This window comes from Giraffa tippelskirchi, chromosome 11 (assembly GCF_054371585.1).
Source record: "Giraffa tippelskirchi isolate mGirTip1 chromosome 11, T2T-mGirTip1v1.2.pri, whole genome shotgun sequence".
Taxonomy (NCBI): Eukaryota; Metazoa; Chordata; class Mammalia; order Artiodactyla; family Giraffidae; genus Giraffa; species Giraffa tippelskirchi.
Genome location: NC_137285.1, coordinates 119,866,055 through 119,887,365, shown reverse-complemented (window position 1 = coordinate 119,887,365; position 21,311 = coordinate 119,866,055). Strand labels below are relative to the sequence as shown.

Sequence of the window (21,311 nt, the reverse complement as noted above, 5' to 3'; positions counted from 1 at the left end):
AATATGCCACCTCCAAATCTGCCACTTTGACATGTGGATTGTTCTGAGCAGAAGGCAATTAAGACCCAACAGACTCAGGAAAAGCTTTTTTACCTCTAACTGCCTAAAAGAATTACATAGAGGGCCTGTACCAGAAAGCCTTGGAGAAGGAAATGGCAACCCACGCCAGGATTCTTGCCTGGAGAACTCCATGGACAGAGGAGCCTGGTGGGCCACAGTGCGTAGCGTACAAAGAGTTGGAGTGACTGAGCAACTAACACTGTACCAGAAAGAGCTATTACCAGAGACAGCTTGTTTATCAGAAAGACATATTTGCACGGCATCACAAACATTTGCTTACCAATCATTTGCTTTTCCCGTCTTCTTAATTGTCTCCCTCCTCTTTGAAGCCCCAGACCCCTACTGCCTTCTCCTTAGCATGAGATGGTGTATATGCCTCAATTGCCAGACCATCTTTGAGTCTTGGTGGGGATTCTGTAAGTATGTAATTAAACTTAAACTTAACTTTGTCCTGTTAATCTGTTTTATATCAATTCAAATATTAGATCAGCAAAATATTATATTAGATGAGCATTTCCCAGGACACTATACTCCTAACCCAATTCTCCTTATTTGTGAAGGCTTCCTTTATTCTTCCAGGTCCAGTTAGTTCCCTTCTTCTCTGTATTTACCATAGCACCTCTTACTTACATGAGTCATAATAAAGTTAAACGTTTCATGAGTCCTTTGCTCTTGGAAAGCAGTGATGGTTAAAAGAAATCCATGCAACCTTTTGTGTTCTGAGAATTAACTTACTGCACAGAGCCACCTTTCTGCATATCACTTAGGTAAGACTCATTTGTGTGCTCCTCTATTACTTATGGGGAGGTCAGACCCCCTTTTTAAAAATTAACTACTTTTCTCTCTCTCTTTCTTTATTGCTATACAGTAGATCTTTCTTGGTTACTTATTTTAAATATAGCATCAGACAAAGGCCCTTTAAATTCCATTCTTTGCCTCATGAAACTTTCACTGAGCTGTTTGTCCTCCTGATCAATTGGAGTGTTTGAAACTAAACATTAATTAAACTTCTCTCCTTTTAGCCTCCTTAAGGTTGACCCATACTCCTCGTTCTGATTCAGCATACAACAGCCCCTCCTTAATGATCCCTCCTAAAAATAAAAATATTTCCTTTTATACACACCCTCTATTCTGTGTTCTTTCTAGCCAGTTGACCTTTCCCTACAAAAGAAAATTCCTTTCTGCCTGTCCTTTGAGATGCTTACAGTTCTGTTTGAATTGTTCTCTCTATTACAATAGTCTCTTTATTGTAATAATCCTTTCAAATGAAGTCTCTTTTTATGTTAAGTGTAGGTTTATTTTTATTTGATGATAGAAGTTACCAAATTGTTTGTCTCTTTTGATAATGTACTCCCTTTCCCTCAGGTTTGGAGCTGTTTATTGGAACAATGAGAATGTTAGATTCATATTTGTGTTGTCATTGTGCCTTAACCTGCCTTGATCTCTGACTGTCCCTATCCTCGTTTCCATCAATTTCTGTTTTTATTTTAGTCTCTGAGTATGTTGTTGTATCTCTCTGTCTACCCATTTCTCTCCTTTTCCTTCACTTACCTGTCTCCTTGAGGCCAAGCTCCTGTCTTCAGTTTGCTCCAGAGAGATGAGCGAGAAAGCAAAGCAGGTTCCTTCCCCGAGTCGGGCAGTTTGCTTATTGAAATCTCCAGCCTAGACTTCAGCTCCTTCTGTGGTAAAAGGGCAAGCAGGAAGTGAACAACTGGTTTCACTTTTGTTTTTTTTCCCCTCTTTTAAAAGATCAGCTGGTTTTAAGGAATCCTACTCATTTATTTACTTATTTATTCATTCATTCATTCATTTATAATTGTGATTTATATTTATTTATATAATTATGATTAGATAATTGTGATTTATAATTGTGTTTACATTGTGATTCCTGGGTGCTAAGGTTATTGCAGATGGAAGACTAATGTTCGTGGGGAGCAGTGTGTGTGCATGTTTATTTATGGTGGCCTGGGGTGAGCACCAGATAAAGAACACGGGAGAAACAGGATAGGGAAAGAATTTCAGAAAAGAGACAAGGGCACATTAGAATGTCTTCCTCAGGGAACTTGCTTTAACTGCTCTACTGTTCTAGCTGTGTGATTGATTTGAAAATTAGCAAAGCTGATATGGATGATTCAAAACTAACATGAGCTAAATTCTTAAAAGCATACTATGTGTTTATAGTGAGAAAGAGAATTTTACTGTTCTCTAATTTTATACTAGAGCTTTTGATGTAGTTTAGTTGCTAAGTCGTGTCTGACTTTTGCAACCCCATGGACTGTAGCCTGCCCGGCTCCTCTGTCCAGGGGATTCTCCAGGCAAGAACACTGGAGTGGGTTGCCATTTCCTTCTCCAGGGGATCTCAACAACCAAGGAATTGAGCCCAGGTCTCCTGCATTGCAGACGGATTCTTTGAGCTACAAGGAAAGCAGAGCTTTTGAGTAATGTTAAAAATCTGTTTTCCCTTACACATCTCATGTGAAGCATTTTGTTTCATTGATTATTATCTTACCCCATGATTTAATTCATTTATAATTTTGCTTGTAAACAGTACTGCCTGCTCCATTGTTCCTCTGTTTCAAGCTGTGTATGTCTGCACATGTCTTGTTGGAGGAGAACCTCATACTCATTTTTCCCAGGACCTCTAGAAATTCTACCCACGTCATCTCATATTTCCCGTTTCCACTCCCAGTGAACCTGTATGTCTCCCCTACATGGACGTATACTGAGCTGTCTGTGCTGTGCTCTCAGACACTGACTCCACTCTGACGATGCTCCTGTCACAATGTGCTGCACTGTACCTGTTGCTTGTCTACTCATTTCTCCCATCCCCCAAACCTCAAACATCCCACCTCCCTTTGTTCCTCCCAGCTGTGAGGGATCTGTCTTATTCATCTTTGTATCCCAAACATAGTGCATGAACCATGTAGATGAACAAAATGTCATGATTGAATAAGAAAATGATTGGTCTGTTTGAGCCCGTGTCTTCAGTTATATGTGAGAATATTAACAGCTATTTCGGTGAGTGACATGAGACACAAGGAAGGTATAAGAAGGGCTGGAATGGTACCCTTCCAATAGGACTTCCCTTTTCCTACTTTTAGAATAGGAATGAAAGTGTTTTCTAGTAGGCCAGAGTTTAAATGCCAGCCATTAGTTTGAGTCCAGGATCCAGCAGTTCCTAGCTATATTTGTTTATGAGTGTGGAGAGGGTGACCTAAGTAATGAGGAGCAGTCTAGTAGTGGAATGAATTTGTGTCAGTAGCACCATCCACTCACATATTATTAATGAGGATAAAATGAGGTGGGTTAACCTCACCCAGTGCTTGACCTGAAGTAGACAATCACATATGAATTCTTTTTCCCAGCACACAATTTGTCTGATGATCACATCTGTCAGAACAAGAACTATCGAGGGAAGTGTCTTTAGCGGCAGAGTTCCCTCCACTCTTCGATCTGCACCTCTGAGTGTTTCTGTGTACATGCGTGTTTTTGCGTTCTTATGCTGGGCTTTGTGTCACTGCCCGTGTCTTCTCTATTGCTATGCTTTGGGTCTAGAGATCACAGAGTCTGTCTGATGCACCTCAGTTTCTCTCACAGAGTGAGTAGATTTTCTGTATATGGTATGATTTCAGTAAATGTATAAATTAATGAAGGAGTAAAAGCAATCCCTTAGAATAAAATCAGATTTGAAACCAAGTTTATCGCACCACACATTTACCTCCCATTACTCCATGTCAACGCCCAATACAGAAAACAGACTTTTGCTTTCATTTTCACTTTTCTCTCAATTCCAGCAAATGTTTGTTTTTAACATGAACTTCGGTTAAATGACTAGAGAATGGTTTTTGAAAGCTGTTTTCTCCGGGCTTTTTTGTTTCTTTTTTTATTGCCAGTTTTTAACTTAAAGTTCTCTTTGAAAAATTATAGCTTTATTCTGAATAAACTGAGGAAAAAAGGAAATCACCCAGTCCTCCACAGTGATACTAGAGAGAGCCAAGCATCCAGGGCTGGAACTAGGGTGAGGCAAGAGAAGAGTTTGGGGTACAAGGGAACTTGAGAGTGAGAGAGATTTAAATTTTGTAGTCTGGGTGCCTCACTTGCTTCACCCTAATTTCAGCCCTTCTTTTAGCTTCAGCTAAAAATCCTGGCATGAACCAATCCATCTCTAACCCATTGATTACAGAGAAAAGGGCAGCTGAGATCACTGGGTCTCTCTTGTCTGACAATTTCCCCTGAATCTTTCCTTCTAATTGGCTCTTCTTTGACTAAGAGAATATGTCCATTAAGGGACTCCGTTGGCCTCTTCTGAAATCAGGTGGGTGATACTTGCCAACAAAAAAGGGGTGGTGGTATTTTTCTTTTTCCTGTTATATTTCTTTTGGCTAGTCAAATAATTAAAATGACATAAGACATTCACAGTAGAAAATCAAGTTTAATACATATGTCTGGAGAATTAGCATAGGCATGAGAAATATGAAAGATACTCTTGCCTGGAAAATCCTATGGACAGAGGAGCCTGGTAGGCTGCAGTCCATGGGTTCACTAAGGGTCGGACACGACTGAGTGACTTCACTTTCACTTTTCACTTTCATGCATTGGAGAAGGAAATGGCAACCCACTCCAGTGTTCTTGCCTGGAGAATCCCAGGGACGGGGGAGCCTGGTGGGCTGCCGTCTGTGGGGTCGCACAGAGTTGGACACAACTGAAGTGACTTAGCAGCAGCAAGGCAGGGTGAGGTACATTTATAAAGCCTACTGGACTAAGGAGAAAGAGATAGGCATATGGGACTTCAAAGGGAAGTAAAGTAATTCACAGGAAAACATAGAGATTTAATGTTTGTTAAACGAATGTTCGCTGGTCAATCTAGAGAGATCAGGACATAGAGAGTACTTCGATCAAACTGGCCTTGCTAAGTTCCTCCCTGTTTAACACACCTAGTTCATCGTATGCTATAGTTATATATAGTGTTGTATAGTTATCTATAGTGGTATCTCTCCCTCCTGGAACAGACTCTATATTCTGTTCTCTTAGGCAGTAAGGTAGAAGTTCAAAGTTTTCTGAGTCTTTTGGAACTTCCTTACCTTCAAGTTGAAATAATCTACACACCCATGTGGCACATATTGGGTCACCTGCACTGTATCCCATCAAAAGAGAGGAAGAAGAGGAAGAAAAAAATCAGACAACCTAGGTGTTTTAGAAAAAAAAATAAAACAGTTTTCCTTTGTTTCAACACCAGATGTGTGTGGGGCTTTCCCCACAACAAGCAATTCTGTAGCACTAGCTGGGTGTCTTAAAATTTAATTTGATTCGGACATTGTGTATCTTTCTGAATGTACTGTCAGGTCCCACAGTTTAAGGGCTCAGTCCCAGGAGACTGCCACTGGCTTCACATGTCAATTTCAGGTAGTAGATACCCAGATTACCCTCAACTTCTGTATGACTTGGCTATAAATCAGAAGTTCCCGAAAGCTACCTCTTCAGGTTTGATGTACTTGCTAGAGCAACTTCTAAAACTCAGGGAAGACTTATGTTTACTAGTTGAGTAAAGAATGTGATAAAGGATGCAGATGAACAGACAGATGAGGAGATACATAGGTTGAGGTCTGGGTGGGTTCTGTCCCTGTGGAGTAAGGGTCCATCCCTCTCTTGATATATGTGGATGTGTTCACCAAACTGAAAGCTCTCCAAACCCCATGCTCTTGGGATTTTATGTAGGCTTTCTCACAGAGGATTCATCTATTTTTAAGTTAATTTTCAGCTCCTCTCTGGAGAATGGGAAGTAGAGGACTGAAAATGTGAAACTTCTAATCATGGCTTTGTCTTTCTGGTGGCCATTTCCCATCCAGGGGCCCACCCATAGTTGCCTCATTAAAACAAAAGTGCTTCTACCATTCTTACTACTTAGGAATTTATAAGCATTTCAAGAACCCTGTTTTATGAATTGGGACAAAGATCAACTATATATTTCTTATTATAAGTAACAATATTACACAGGGAAAGACACAGAAGCATCAGATCCTGCCTTCAGTGGACTTCTCCCCTTACCTCTCAGGGCAGTGCCCAGCTGCAACCAGTAGGGCTTTGCTAGCCCCAGGTAGAGGTAGAAAGGAAGAGCGTCCTCCTCTCTTGTGAACCCTGAGATTTTCCTGCTTCTGCTGTCTGATCCTACTTCCAGTCTATTCCCTTTAGAAAACATGAATTTCTAAGCGAATATTTAGGTGGCATTATCCTTGCAGATGACAGGGATATAAAAATTTGGGCTGATTTGTCAAGTTTAGGAATGGCTATCAGTACTAGTCTCCTTAAAGGTATGTATTTACATGGAAAGTGGACCCAAACTCCATTGTTGTTACTTTCTAATTATGCAGACTTTGGTCACTCATTTAATCTTTCTCCATTTTTCAGTAACTAAGTTGGATCCTATAGGGCTTTCCCAAAACCAAACTGCCCACCCTCCTATGTGCTCCATCTGCCTCTTTGTAGAAAAGCTTTAGTCTCCCAGGTCTCCCCAGAGTCACAAAAGGCTGGCTCAAGACTTGATTTAAAGACTGTGAATTTGTAGTAACAAAAAATAGCAGCTGGGCCAGGAGAACTGGTAACAATTTAAATAGATCAACGATATAGCAAAGTTATAGGATATTTAGTTCCTTCCTGAAGTACGTAGATAATGGTGTCTGATACAACTTCCCGAGTTGTTTTGCAAATACTGTAAAACCTCCACCAGATGTAAGTTAACTGGATGAACTATGAGAACATGGTCCCCAAACTGATTGGAGTCTGAGGATTGATGGTATTAACCACTATGACACCAACTTGTTATATCACCATCAACCAATCAGAGAATTATACACAAGCTGATCACACACCTGTGATTCTCTCTCTCCCTTTGCCTTCAAAAAAAAAAACAAAAAAACAAAGCCTTTTCTGAAATCTAATGGGGAATCTGGACCTTTTGAGCCCATATGACTCCTTGTATGGCCCTGTAATAAATGTAGCATGTTCCGTAGTTCAGCTGGTGAAGAATCCCCCTGCTAAGTAGGAGACCCCGGTTTGATTCCTGGGTCAGGAAGATCCCCTGGAGAAGGGATAGACTACCCACTCCAGTATTCTTGGGCTTCCGTAGTGGTTCAGCTAGTAAAGAATCAGCCTGCAATGAGGGAGACCTGGGTTCAATCCCTGGGTTGGGAAGATCCCCTGGAGAAGTGAATGGCTACCCACTCCAGTGTTCTGGCCTAGAGAAGTCCATGGACCATAGAGTCCATGGGTATATTCCACAAAGAGTAAGATAGGACTGAATGACTTTCACTTTCACTTTCCTTCACCAAAACTTGGTGTCAGTAGATTGGCTTTACATGTGCTAATGGACTCAAGTTTATAAAAGTTCAGTAACATTTCTTCTTGCTACTTTTCATTGTGTTGATGAAATGAGAATTCCAGGGCTTAACCTGAGGTAGGGGCTCAAAATATTAGTCTTTCCATCTCTTCTTCCCATTCAAGTTCTGCTTAAAGGAATCTCCAGTGTAAACTCCATCTCAGTCTCAGACGGAGATACCGAAACTGATTATGCAAAACTGAACGTGTCTCAGACAGTAAAAAATCCATTTGCAGTGCAGGAGTCCTGGGTTCGATCCCTGGGTCAGGAAGACCTCTGGAGAAAGGAATGGCTACCTACTCCAATATTCTTCCCTGGAGAATTCCATGGACAAAGGAGCCCGGCAGGCTACAGTCCATGGGGTTGCAAAGAGTCAGACATGACTGAGCGACTAACTTTCACTTTCACACTGTGCAAAGCAGAAGATGGAATTCAAGGAAGCCAAGCGGAAAGCTTACTTTTCTAGACATTAGGATAGGCTTTATAATTGATGATATTGAAATACTTTAGAATCCAGGGTAAATATCCATCAATATGAATCTAGAAGAGCATATGTAGAAAATTTTTAGTGGTTGGAGATATAGGGTGGCCCCCATTTCAGAAGAACCTGAGGGATTTTCAGAATAGCAAGGAAGAATGCAGAGGGAAATTAAGTCAGAAGCTGAATTCAGAGTGGCCACCATGGAAGTGGTAAGAATGAACTTCGGGAAGAGCTCCCAGTAATGTGGGAGCAGTCATGGATTTGTCTGGCTCTGAAAGGGATTCAGTTGCATTCTGGTACCACTCATGAATACTGAAAACTTTAAAAGAGATTACTAATTACTAAAGGTATCCCTCGGGTTTGGGGTCAGATATAAGCAGATCCAGGATTTTTGCTAATTTGGTCAAATAGAGACTTGGAGTTGATGTAATTTGGAATACCATTTTAGGGGAATATTTTTGAACCCTCAAACTAATTATCCCAGACATGTTGGGATGTCTGGGATATTAATTCAATTCAAGCAAATCTTATTGGTTCTACTATTAAAATATATCCTGGGTTGGGCCACAGACCATGTGTAGCACTAAGCGCTATCCTAATACAAGCTGCTATCATCTCTTTCCTGAATTGTTGCAATAGTCTTCTAACTTATTCCCCTGAATAGTCATTGTCATTGTACTCTACCTCATTTTCTCTGTCCATTCACACAGTATGAACATTTTAATAAGAGAATGACCCTTTTAAGTCAAAAGTAAGATGTCATTCCTCTGCTTAGAAATCTCCAAGAGCTTCCCATCTCTCTCTTAGCAAAAGTGGCAAGTCCTACAATGTCCCACAAGCCCTTATATCAGTTTCCTCTCTGACCACTCTCTCCCTTGTTTTTTTGTGCTGCAACTATACTAGCATCTTTGTTAGCCCTCACCTGCTTCCATCTTGCAATCTTTGCTCTTGCTCTGTCTGAAAAAATATTTTTGTTTCCATCCCTTCTTTAGAATTCTGCTCATATTTCACTGTAGCTGGGAAAGTATTTCCTGATGACTCTATATTAAATAGCAGTCTTGTATGCCCAGCACTCATTACCTTATTTATTTTCCTATATTTTTTCTTCTTAACATTTGCCATCATCTAACATACCATTTATGACCTAAATCAGATCCCTTATGATTATACAGTGGAAGTGACAAATAGATTCAAGAGATTATATCTGATAGAGTGCCTGAGAACTATGGACGGAGGTTTGAGACACTGTACAGAAGGCAGTGATCAAGAACATCCCCAAGAAGAAGAAATGCAAAAAGGCAAAATGGTTGTCTGAGGAGGCCTTACAAATAGCCGAGAAAAGAAGAGAATCCAAAGGCAAAGGAGAAAAGGAAAGATAGACCCATACGAATGCAGAGTTCCAAAGAATAACAGGGAGAGATCAGAAAGCCTTCCTAAGTAATCAGTGCAAAGAAATAGAGGAAAACAATAGAATGGGAAAGACTAGAGATCTCTTCAAGAAAATTAGAAATACCAAGGGAACATTTCATGCAAAGATAGGCACAATAAAGGACAGAAATGGAATGGACCTAACAGAAGCAGAAGATATTGAGAAGAGGTGGCAAGAATACACAGAAGAACTATACAAAAAAGATCTTCATGACCCAGATAACCATGATGGTGTGATCACTCACCTAGAGCCAGACATCTTGGAGTGCGAAGTCAAGTAGGCCTTAGGAAGCATCACTACGAACACAACTAGTGGAGGTGATGAGATTCCAATTGAGCTGATTCAAATCGTAAAAGATGATGCTATTAAAGTGCTGCACTCAATGTGCCAGCAAATTTGGAAAACTCAGCAGTGGCCACGACTGGAAAAGTCAGTTTTCATTCCAATCCCAAAGAAAGACAATGCCAAAGAATGTTCAAACTACTGCACAATTGCACTCATCTCACACACTAGCAAAGTAATGCTCAAAATTCTCCAAGCTGGGCTACAACAGTATATGAACCTAGACCTTCCAGATGTTCAAGCTGGATTTAGAAAGGGCAGAGGAACCACAGAACAAATTGCCAACATCCATTGAATCAAAGAAAAAACAAGAGAATTCCAGAAAAATGTATACTTCTGCTTTATTGATTACGCCAAAGCCTTTGTAGATCACAACAAACTGTGGAAAATTCTTTAAGAGATAGGAATACCAGACCACCTTACCTGCCTCCTGAGAATTCTGTACGCAGGTCAAGAAGCAACAGCTAGAACCAGACATGGAATTGGGAAGGGAGTATGTCAAGGCTGTATATTGTAACCCTGCTTATTTAACTTATGTGCAGAGTATGTAATGTGAAATGCCAGGCTGGATGAAGTACAAGCTGGAATCAAGATTGTCGGGAGAAATATCAATAGCCTCAGATATGCATATGACACCACCCTTATGGCAGAAAGATAAGAGGAACTAAAGAGCCTCTTGATGAAAGTGAAAGAGGAGAGTGAAAAAGTTGGCTTAAAACTCAACAACTCAAAACTCAAAAAACTAAGATCATAGCATCTGGTCCCATCACTTCATGGATATAGATGGGGAAAAATGGAAACAGTGACAGACTTTATTTTCTTGGGCTCCAAAATCACTGCAGATGATGACTGCAGCCATGAAATTAAAAGACACTTGCTCCTTGGAAGAAAACCTATGACCAACCCAGACAGCGCATTAAAAAGCAGAGACATTACTTTGCCAACAAAGGTACATCTAGTCAAAGCTATGGTATTTCCAGTAGTCATGGATGGATGTGAGAGTTGGACTCAAGCTCAGCTCAAGAAAGCTGAGCACCAAAGAACGGATGCTTTTGAACTGTGGTGTTGGAGAAAACTCTCGAGAGTCCCTTGAACTGCAGGGAGATCAAACAAGTCAATCCTAAAGGAAATCAGTCCTGAATATTCATTGGGAGGACTGATGCTGAAGCTGAAGCTCCAGTACTCTGGCCACCTGATGCAAAGAACTGACTCATTGGAAAAGACCCTGATGCTGGGAAAGATTGAAGGCAGGAGGAGAAGGGGACAGCAGAGGATGAGATGGTTGGATGGCATCACCAATTCGATGGACATGAGTTTGAGTAAGCTCCAGGAGTTGGTGATGGACAAGGAGGTCTGGCGTGCAGCAGTCTGTGGGGTCTCAGAGAGTTGGACATGACTGAGCAACTGAACTGAACTATTAATAACACAAGGAAGGAAGTTCTAGAGGATGTAGTTTCAATTTAACTAAATAGACACAGGACAGCTCCACTATAGTCTTGATTTTCAGCCCCATAAAACTATGGTGACCACATACTTTGTTTTTAAAATGGGGCACTTTAAAGAGTGAAAGATGATGGGACAAATGCTAAAATCCTCAAAGCAATCCAGGCCATCTATTTAGAACATACACTCTAAATCTGCAAATTGTCTACTTTAGACTAGACCTCTTGTAGTATTTCCTCAAAGTTCAGTTTCTGATGCTAGTCAAGTTTATTCTTAGCATCATGCTAAGTTGTATTGAAGAGACACATTCCTGTGGCAACCAAAATTTCTTCCCTGGCCTTTACAGTCTTCCGCCACGGTGGTCTCTGTAATGTGTGCATGTTCTTAGTCATTCAGTCATGTACAATTCTTTGTGACCCTGTGGATGGTAGCTCGCCAGGCTTCTCTGTCCATGGGGATTCTCCAGGCAAGAATACTGGAGTGGCTTGCCATTCTCTCCTCCAGGTCTCTATAATAATGAGCTCTAAATATATTGTTTTCCTGTTTTCCACTTACTTCTGCTTTTTTCTTCCATGGCATCTTCCCAGTTTAAGTGAGTTTTAAACTTTGGCTTCAGGACTTCCCTGGTGGTCCAGTGGTTAAGAATCTGCATGCTGGTGCAGGGGACATGGATTCTATCCCTGGTCTGGAAAGATGCCACATGCCTCAGGACAACTATACCCACAAGCTACAACTGAGCCCACATGGTGCAGCTACTAAAGATCATGTGCCTAGAGCTTATGCTCTGCAAGAGAAACCACTGTAATGAAAAGCCCAGGCACCAAAAGGAAGAGTAGCTCCCACTCGCCACAACTAGAAAAAGCTAGAGAAAGCCTTTACATAGTAATTAAGACCCAGCACAGCCAAAAATTAAAAACAACAAAACTAAAAACTTTGGGTTCTTTTTCTTTAAATCAGTATATGGGCTAGTGTATCTACTAATGGCCTTAGTGTATCTACTTAATTGGGGGAGATCTACTATCTACTAATCTACCATACTTTCTGGAGTTTATCTTGTTGTTGTTCAGTTGCTAAGTCATGTCTGACTCTTTGCAACCCCGTAGGCTACAGCATGCCAGGCTTCCCTGTCCTTCATCATCTCCCAGAGTTTGCTCAAACTCATGTCCACTGAGTCAGTGATGCTATCTAATCATCTCATCCTCTATCACTCACTTCTCCTCCTGCCCTCAGTCTTTTCCAGCATCAGGGTCTTTTCCAATGAGTCGGCTCTTTGCATCAGGTTGACAAAGTATTGGAGCTTCAGTTTCAACATCAGTCCTTCCAATGAATAATCAGAATTGATTTCCTTTAGGATTGACTGGTTTGATCTCCTTGCAGTCCAAGGGACTCTCGAGAGTCTTCTCCCACACCACAATTTGAAAGCATTAGTTCTTTGGTGCTCAGCCTTCTTTATGGTCCAACTCTCACATCCATCCATGACTACTGGAAAAACCATAGCTTTGACTATATGGATATTTGTTGGCAAAGTATGTTACTGCTTTTGAATATGCTGTCTAGGTTTGCCATAGCTTCATCTTTTAATTTCATGGCTGCAGTCACCATCTGCAGTGATTTTGGAGCCCAAGAAAATAAAGTCTGTCACTGTTTCCATTTTTTCCCCATCTAGTTTCCATGAAGTGATGGGACTAAATGCCATGATCCTAGTTTTTTGAATGTTGAATTTTAAGCCAGCTTTTTCACTCTCCTTTTTCACTTTCATCAAGAGGCTCTTTAGTTCCTCTTCACTTTCTGCCACTAGAATGATAATATTGTGTATCTGAGGTTGTTGATATTTCTCCCATTTATCTAAACTACATCAATTAATTTGGTGACTAAAAGTCTAACTTTTTTAAAATTCACATTTGAAAGTTTTTAATTGTTGATCTCAGGGTAGCATCCAACTCTAAATGACTATTCATAACAGAGATGGATGATTGGAAATTCCTGAGTTCAGTGGATCTTTCCTTTGTTAAACAAGATTGTCCTCTCTCTTCAGGAAGTTCTCTTTGATGATATTTCATCATTCTCAGGCAAATAAGAGAAATTTAAGCAGGAATTAAAAGTCACATAGGAAAGCAAAGATTAATGGCTGAAAGCTAAAAAGTTTATCTCAAATGACTGCTTTATGTTTATACTGATTATTTAAGAAATATGTATACACAGAGACTTAGAGAAAAAAACAAGAAGAAGAGGAAGCCAGATCAGGAACAGACTAATGTAAGTTGAGCCATGGTCTGAAGTAGAAAATAGTTGAATCTGTATCCTATGCATGGAATCAACACATACAGGAAAATATCCAGAAAGCAGCCTATTCAACAGTATGATTCAGAGACATGTTTGAAATAAAAGGAAGTCATGTCTTTGAATGGGGTTGAGATATAGCCACTTTAAATTGTTATAAATGTCATTTCTAGCTACCTTGGGAAGTATACATTATTGAAATGATAAATATGATAAATATTTATTAGAAACAGTGTTCCTACAGACTAGATCATGAAGACTAGGAGTGGTCAGGTGATCTGGGAATGATCAGGTTTACCAAATATGTCAAGAAAAACTTTCTGTCCTCCTGCCTTCGATGCTTTTACCTATGTAGGTGGAGAAGTAGCCCCAGAACTCTGTTTATCTTGGCAAGATCCCTTTACTTCTCAGTATATCCCCAAACTCACAACTTTGCTGTCACTATCTGCCTTGAGCCTTAATGGTTAAGCCCAGTTTAATGGGTTGAATTGTGTCCCCTAAAAGATATGTTAATAAATTTTCACTCCCTGTTGCCAGAATGTGACCTTATTTGGAAATAGGGTGATTCCAGATGTAATTAGCTAAGATGTGGTCATTTTTGAGTAGGGTGGCCCTTAATCGAATATAACTGGTATCCTTGTAAGAAGAGGAGAAAGAGACTCACAGGGGAATACCACACGACGATGGAAGCAGAGATTGAGTTGCTGTAACTGCAAGTTCAGGAATGCCAAAATTTGTCAGCAGATCACCAAAAAAATTGAAGAGGCAAATGAAGATTCTTCTCTACAGGTTTCAGATGAAGGATGGCTCTGCTAACACCTTGATTTTGAACTTCTAGCCTCCAGGAACTTGAGGCAATTAATTTCTGTTATTTTAAGCCAACTAGTCTGTGGTACTTTGTTAATGAAACCCTAGGCAACTAATGTACACAGTATATCCTTACACCCTTTTTCTTTATTTATGCTTGTTACAAGAAACCCATGACATACAGTGCAGCACATACCCCTGCATGTTAGTTCTCATACAGTTTAAACAGCCTTCATTTAACTATATCTTATGCCCTTCAAATCCTTTTCTTGTGTCCTGTGGAACATGAGGTCAGATAGCAAAATGAAACCAGGCTTTCCTGAAAAGTCAAAGCTTCCTGTACTAACATCTCAAACACATCTCCTGCATTCCCTTCTAAGGAATTTTAAACTTGCTGTTAGCTTTGTCCAGAATGCTCGCTCCTCAGATAACGAAATTACTCCCTCTTTCAATTCCTTTAGGCCTTTGATTCAAAATAACTTTCTTAGAAAGGCCTTTTATTTTTTTAAAAATAGTTTTGTTTATTTATTTGTTTTTGGCTGTGCTGGGCCTTTGCTGCTGTGAGGGCTTTTTCTCCAGCTGTAGTGAGCAAGGGCTACTCTCTAGTTGCAGTGCACAGGCTTCTCATCAACGTGGCTTCTCTTGTTGCAGAGCACTGGCTCTAGGGTGCTTGGGCTTCAGTAATTGCAGCTCCTGGGCTCTAGAGCACTAACTCAGTAGTTGTGGTGCATAGGCATGCTCTAGGCATGAGGACTCTTCCCATGTCTCCTGTATTGGCATTCTTTATCTATCACTAAGCCACCAGGGAAGCCATGGAAGGCCTTTCTAATCACTTTATGTGAAGTTGACATCCTATGTTTGCTATTCCCTTTTCTACTACCCTTCCCTGATATGTTTTTTAAAAATATAGTTGATTTACAATATTATATTAGTTTCAAGTGTGCAATATAGTGATTCAATATATTTATAGGTTATTTAAACTTATTATAAAATAGTAGCCATTTCCCCCTCTGCTATATGGTATATCCATTTTGCTTATTTATTTTATACATAGTAGTTTATATCTCTTAATCCGTTACCCTTTTCATCCCTGATGTGTTTTTTACCTTATACTTTTCACCATAAAATATGATGTCACTATAAAATATAATTCATTTATTCTGCTTGGAAGGAAACTTCAATAAGGTATAAAATTGATATGAACATTAATAATAACTTAAATGGATTATTAAATGGTGCTGAAACAAATAGACAGCAAGACATTTCTCCAGCAAGCATGGGTTTACTCATGATCAGCAGAGAACTACAACCTGAGGGCTGCAATCTTGGCAAGCCACATGCAAGTCCCCACCCACACACCAAGGGAAGGAGAATACATTTATAGAAGGAGGAAGGAAATTACAAAGGTCATAGTTAAAAGAGGAACCCACGAATTTCATATCTGAGAACTTGACAGGAACGGGAGGAGTATTTCTTCTTCCTGTTGGACTCTGCTATTGTCCGAGAGTGTGCATGAGCGACCTCTCTGGTCTGCTGACTCTATTTAATTAAGGTTTCTATTTATTATTTTTTTACACCCCCCCCCTTACTATCAGGATTTTTCTCTGAAAGCATTGCTGATCAAGAGTTAGGTTTTCTGATTTCAGTGGCTTTTTTGTCCATCAGTGCCAGGAAGGACCTTTCTTCCTGTAATATCTCACATTGGAGGGAAGGTGCAGATTGGAAACCTGTTGGAGTCACATTTGAGTAACGAGGGGCAGGAGGGAGAATGCTCAGGCACTTTTTATCTGAAGTCCATATGTTATCAAGATCATGGACATTGGGGGTCATCTGAAGCTTTATATCGTCATCAAAGCTTTATGTCACAAAACTTTATGTGACTAACTTCCAACAAACCTAATCTGGATATCTTGGGAAAACTGTGTCATCCAATGTCTCCTGCTTCAGTTCTGGGAAATTTTTACTTTCAGGTCACCAGATGATGTGTAGTCTGGTCAGGGTTTGGTGCTTTCTTTAGGTATGTTATGTGAATCCAGAGTCTGTCTATTCCTTGGAGTTTGGTGGCACAAGTGTTGGTTAGCAGTGTCTGAAACAGGCCTTTCCACCTAGGTTGAGGAGACCTCTGCTGGAGGTATCTTTTCCAGTAGATGAAATCTCCAAGTTGCAAGCTGTCATGCTTAAGGTCTTCATCTCTTGAAAGTGCACTGTGAAACGACTGATCTACCAAAATATGGTTACTTTTAATAGAAATAATTAGGTCTTTGCAGAATTAGAATATCTCTTCTTTTATCAGTTTTGAGTCAAAAGAAGAAAGACCCAAGTGCATTGGGCATCCTATCACTATCTCAAAAGGTGAGAGCTTATAAGTTCCAAAAAAGGTGGACCCAAGAAACAGAAGGACTAATGGCAATGATATTTGCCAATGTGTTTGGAGAGCCTGTACAAGTTTTGCAAATTAAATCTTAAGAATCCTGTTAGTATGTTTGACTAAACCAGAGGATTGAGGGTGGTAAGCACAGTGGATGTATTATAAAACCAGCATAGCTGTTGAAGTATCTGGCCAGTAAAATGGATTTCTTGATCATTATTGAGATTGAGAGGAGTTTTCTAGGTATGGATTATCTTTTCCAGAAGGACTTTGGCCGCAGAACAGGCCTTTTGCAAGGGGAGGCTTCAGTTCAGTGTGAAAACATACAGATCATGATTAATATATTTATATTTATTAGACAGATGAAATTTTATGAAATATATTGGCCAGATTCCAATGACCAGTTAAATTGTTAAGGAACAGTACAAACAGGCTTGTTTCTGTTGTGCTTTGGACAAGTGGAACAAGTGAGGTAAGCACTCTTTACAAGCTTGTTAATGCTTTCCCACCAATATTGATTCACTAAGGCTATCATTGTGTCAGCAGACCAACAGTGTCTCCAACAATGTTGAGGCATGGGAATTGAGTCTCCAGGAGGACTGGTGATACTGAGAGAAACTTGGGTCTGCTTGTTCATGCACAGTAAAGTCAATATGCTGATCTCTAACTGTGGTTTAGAGAAGTACAGCATTTATTGCAAGGCCAAGCAAGGAGTATGGGTGACTGATGCTGAAAAGACCAGAACTCCCTGGTGGATCTGATGGAAATGTTTTTAAAGACACTTTCTCATGTGAGTGAGAGGGTTTTATGGTACCTGATCAACTTGTGGGCATTCTGATTAGTTGGTGGTGAGGTATACAATTGAGAGTCAATATTATCAACCTTAGTACCACCAGTTCTGGGGTCTGTGTGCTTGTGGTCAGCATGCAGTTAACTTCTTCTATCTGATGGGCCTTCAATATCTGCAAGACAGCTCAAGGATATGGCTCAGAATATTAGATATAGCCTTTGAGAGAAACTGAAGTCCTTGACTTTGTTGTATGACTTAACTATTATTATTTTGTCTTACTTAACTGTTTCCCTTTGTTTCTGTATTTTCTCACTTCTCTGATTAAATTTGCTCTTTTGAACTTGGGTGAGGCCTAGGAGGCTACAATTTTTCTATAAACAAGAGGCAGAGGTCATGGCAGGCTTCTGCTCATTTACACTAAGTTTTTATTTAGTCCTAAGTGGAACTTCCTCTTGTTATCAAGTCAACAGTTGTTGAATTTCCAATCTTTGTTTTCCTTTTCTGAAACCAACTGTTAGGCTTCTTTAGCCAGCTTCTCTAAATTATCATTTAGAGAAATATCCCTTTGGACCATGACATAGATTTAGCTGTTATTTTTCCCTTTAAAGGCAGCCTTCTTTGTGGAGATATTAGCAAGATGATTTCTCTTAGCTTCCAGAGAGTCAAGTTTAGAATGACTCAATATTAATAAAAGGTAAAATAGCCAGTAAAGGTATTACACCCAAGAATTCCAGACCATTGTGATCACTTTAAATCTCATTTCTGCTAGGAGTAGGATACCACTTTGCTTCCACAGCATTCCAAAGATATGTCTACTATAAGTATAAATGTTGGCAGATTTAAGTGCAAGTGGATATGTATAGACAAATAACTTGTTTTAATCAAAGAATTGACTCTCTTCTGTTATGTTTAGAGGGAGGTGGTAGAAATGTGGAATTCATGATGGTGTGGCTAGAAGGTAGCTGGTAGATGAAACCAATTATTATTGACTGATAGACTGATGTTGATTTGGATGCAGATACTTGATTACTTACCATATTATTTTGTCCTTGATATCACCCTCCATACTGTTTCTACTTATACATAAATATAATGAAAATGGATGTTAACATATTCGGTAGATGTTATAAGTCTAGGATAGATAGCAAAAGACTTGGATCACAAAGTAAAACCTAAAGTAGAAATTTCTTTTACTGTAATGATGAGTGTTGGTAAAATTATAAATTTAGTCATAGGTTATTAATATCTCAATTATACATCATAAAATCAGCTTTTATGGTATGGTAGTATCTATTTGTCAATGTCTAGAGATTTATAAGGACTATAAAATGGACACTGGTCCTTAGTAGTAAATATGGGGAGAGAGAAGGGCTTCAGAATGTATTTTATAGGTACAAGAAGAACATAGAAAGGATGATAAAAAATGACTAAGAAATTAATCAACAAAGAGTAAGTCCTATTGTAGGAAAGTGTTCCAAATTAGGTGCTGGTAATCAGGATTTGTTGTGAGAGAGCCAGATTTAGAGCAGCTCTCAATATTACTTGTGGAGCTTGAGGGAATTGGTGATTTTTATTCTTACTTCTTTTAAAAATCTGATATCATCTACTCTGCCAAGTGCCAATGCTGAAAAATGGAGACACTACATCCCAGAGTGGTGAGGCTGAGGAAGTTTGTTTTAGAAGAGAATGAAATGCCTGGAGGCTATAGAAATAGTGAATTTCAGCAATTGGCAGTACTGATGGCAGAGCAATAAAGGTGGGTAAAGTGCAGTTACTTAGTCATTAGACACATATTTGGGGAGGAGAAAGAAAGATTCCAAACGGGTTTTAAATATATGTTTACCAGAAATGTGGGATTGAAAGGACTACGTATTTTTTTAAAAGAATTATTGAACTCTTATTATGTATCAGATACAGAAATAAATTTATGAGCAAAACAGACTTGTTCCTGCTTTTATGATTACTCTAATGAAAAAAACTGCAAAAAACACACATGGTAGCGAAACAACATGCTACTAAAGAAAACTTGATACAGCTTTAGCCAGATTCATCAAGAAAAAAAGCAAGAGACCTCAAATCAATCAAATCACAAAAGAAAAGTAGACATTACAACAAACACCACAGAAATACAAAGGACTAGAAGAGACTACTATGAGCAACTGTATGCCAATAAAAAGTACAGCCTAGAAGAAATGGGCATATTCTTTGAAGGATACAATCTTCCAAGACTGAAACAGAAAGAAATTTTAAAAATATGAACACACCAATTATCAGTATTAAAGTTGAATCAGTTATTTAAAACCTACCAATGCACAAAAGTCCAGGAACATATGACTTCACAGGTGAATTCTATCAAACATTTAGAGAATAGTTAACACCTATCTTTCTGAAACTATTCCAAAAAATTGCAGAGGAATGAACACTTTTGAACCCATTCTATGAGGCTACCATCACCCTATATCAAAACTAGACAAAAGTACTGCAAAAGAATAAAATTACAGGCCAGTATCACTGCTGACCATAGGTGCAAAAATCCTCAGCAAAATCCTAGCAAACCAATTCTAGCAATCCATTAAAAGGATCACACACCATGATCAAGTGGGATTTATCCTATGGCTTTCCATATCCACATGTCAATCAGTGTGATATACCACATTGACAAATTGAAGAATACAAATCATATGATCATCTCAGTAGATGCAGAAAAAGCTTTTGATAAAAATTCAAGACCCATTTATATAGAAACTCTCCAGAAAGTGGGCATAAAGGGCACATGCTGCTGCTGCTGCTAAGTTGCTTCAGTTGTGTCCGACTCTGTGCATCCCTATAGATGGCAGCCCACCAGGCTCCCCCGTCCCTGGGATTCTCCAGGCAAGAATACTGGAGTGGGTTGCCGTTTCTTTCTCCAATGCATGAAAGTGAAAAGTGAAAGTGAAGTCGCTCAGTCGTGTCCGACTCCTAGCGACCCCATGGACTGGAGCCTACCAGGCTCCTCTGTCCATGGGATTTTCCAGGGCACATACCTCGACATAAAAGAGGCCATCTATGACAAACACACAGCTAACATCATATTCAATGGTGAAAAGCTGAAAGCGTTTCATCTAAGATCTGGAACAAGACAAGGATACCTACTCTCACCATTTCTATTCAACATTTTTTTGTTAAGACCTAGTCATAACAGAGAAGAAAAAGAAAAGGAATCCAAATTGGAAAAAAAGAAGTAAAACTGTCCCAGTTTGCAAATTACATGATACTGTACATAGAAAGGAGAAGGCAATGGCACCCCACTCCAGCAATCTTGCCTGGAAAATCCCATGGACGGAGGAGCCTGGTAGGCTGCAGTCCATGGGGTCGCTAAGAGTCGGACACAACAAATCCACATTGTTGATTTTTTTCCGTCCTGATATATTTAATAATCATGTTCCTCTTCTGATTTGTAATACAACCTCTGTGTATGCAAATTTGTATACATGCAAGATTTTTTTCTTCTAAACTATTGTTCTGTGGCTTTGCTATATTTGTCTTCTCTCTGTCTTTGTTAGATTATTCTAAGTAGTATGGATTTTTAAAAGACTTGGTTGTATGGTTGGGTATCTTGTTTCTTTTTCCTGCAGTATTGATTATATTGGGTTCTTTAGTTAGAAATGAATAATTATTTTAATGTAATCTTTTAAAAATTTATATTTTAATTGGAGGATAATTACAATATTGTATTGATTTCTGCCATACATCAACATGAATCAGTCATAGATATTCCCCTCCCTCTTGAACCTCCCTCCCACCTCTTATACTCTTTTAAAGTTTCATGGAATCTTTGTCAGGTTTTTGGCCATACTTTCATTGAGTTTACAAATTCATTTTGGGGAAAATGACCACTTTCTGTTACTGCAACTTCTCTTCCACAAATGTGGTTGGCTCCTATTATTTTGATGTTTATGT

General features: G+C 39.3%; 1 protein-coding gene and 1 long non-coding RNA gene across 4 annotated transcripts in view; one reads left to right on the top strand and one right to left on the bottom strand.

The window, feature by feature from the left end:
- LOC145526097 (interferon-induced very large GTPase 1-like) overlaps positions 1 to 1,719 on the bottom strand; it is a 46,954-nt gene extending 45,235 nt beyond the window's left edge. For 2 of the 3 annotated variants that reach the window (XM_081540916.1, XM_081540917.1), the window contains exons 1-2: positions 1,612 to 1,719; positions 341 to 474 (exon numbers count right to left, since the gene is read on the bottom strand). The gene's annotated coding sequence lies outside the window, so the exon portion shown is untranslated. The remainder of the gene's footprint in view (positions 1 to 340; positions 475 to 1,611) is intronic. The other variant, XM_081540915.1, reaches the window with a different exon arrangement.
- Positions 1 to 21,311, top strand: part of LOC145526101 (uncharacterized) — a 118,132-nt gene that overhangs the window by 66,722 nt on the left and 30,099 nt on the right. The window lies entirely within an intron of this gene.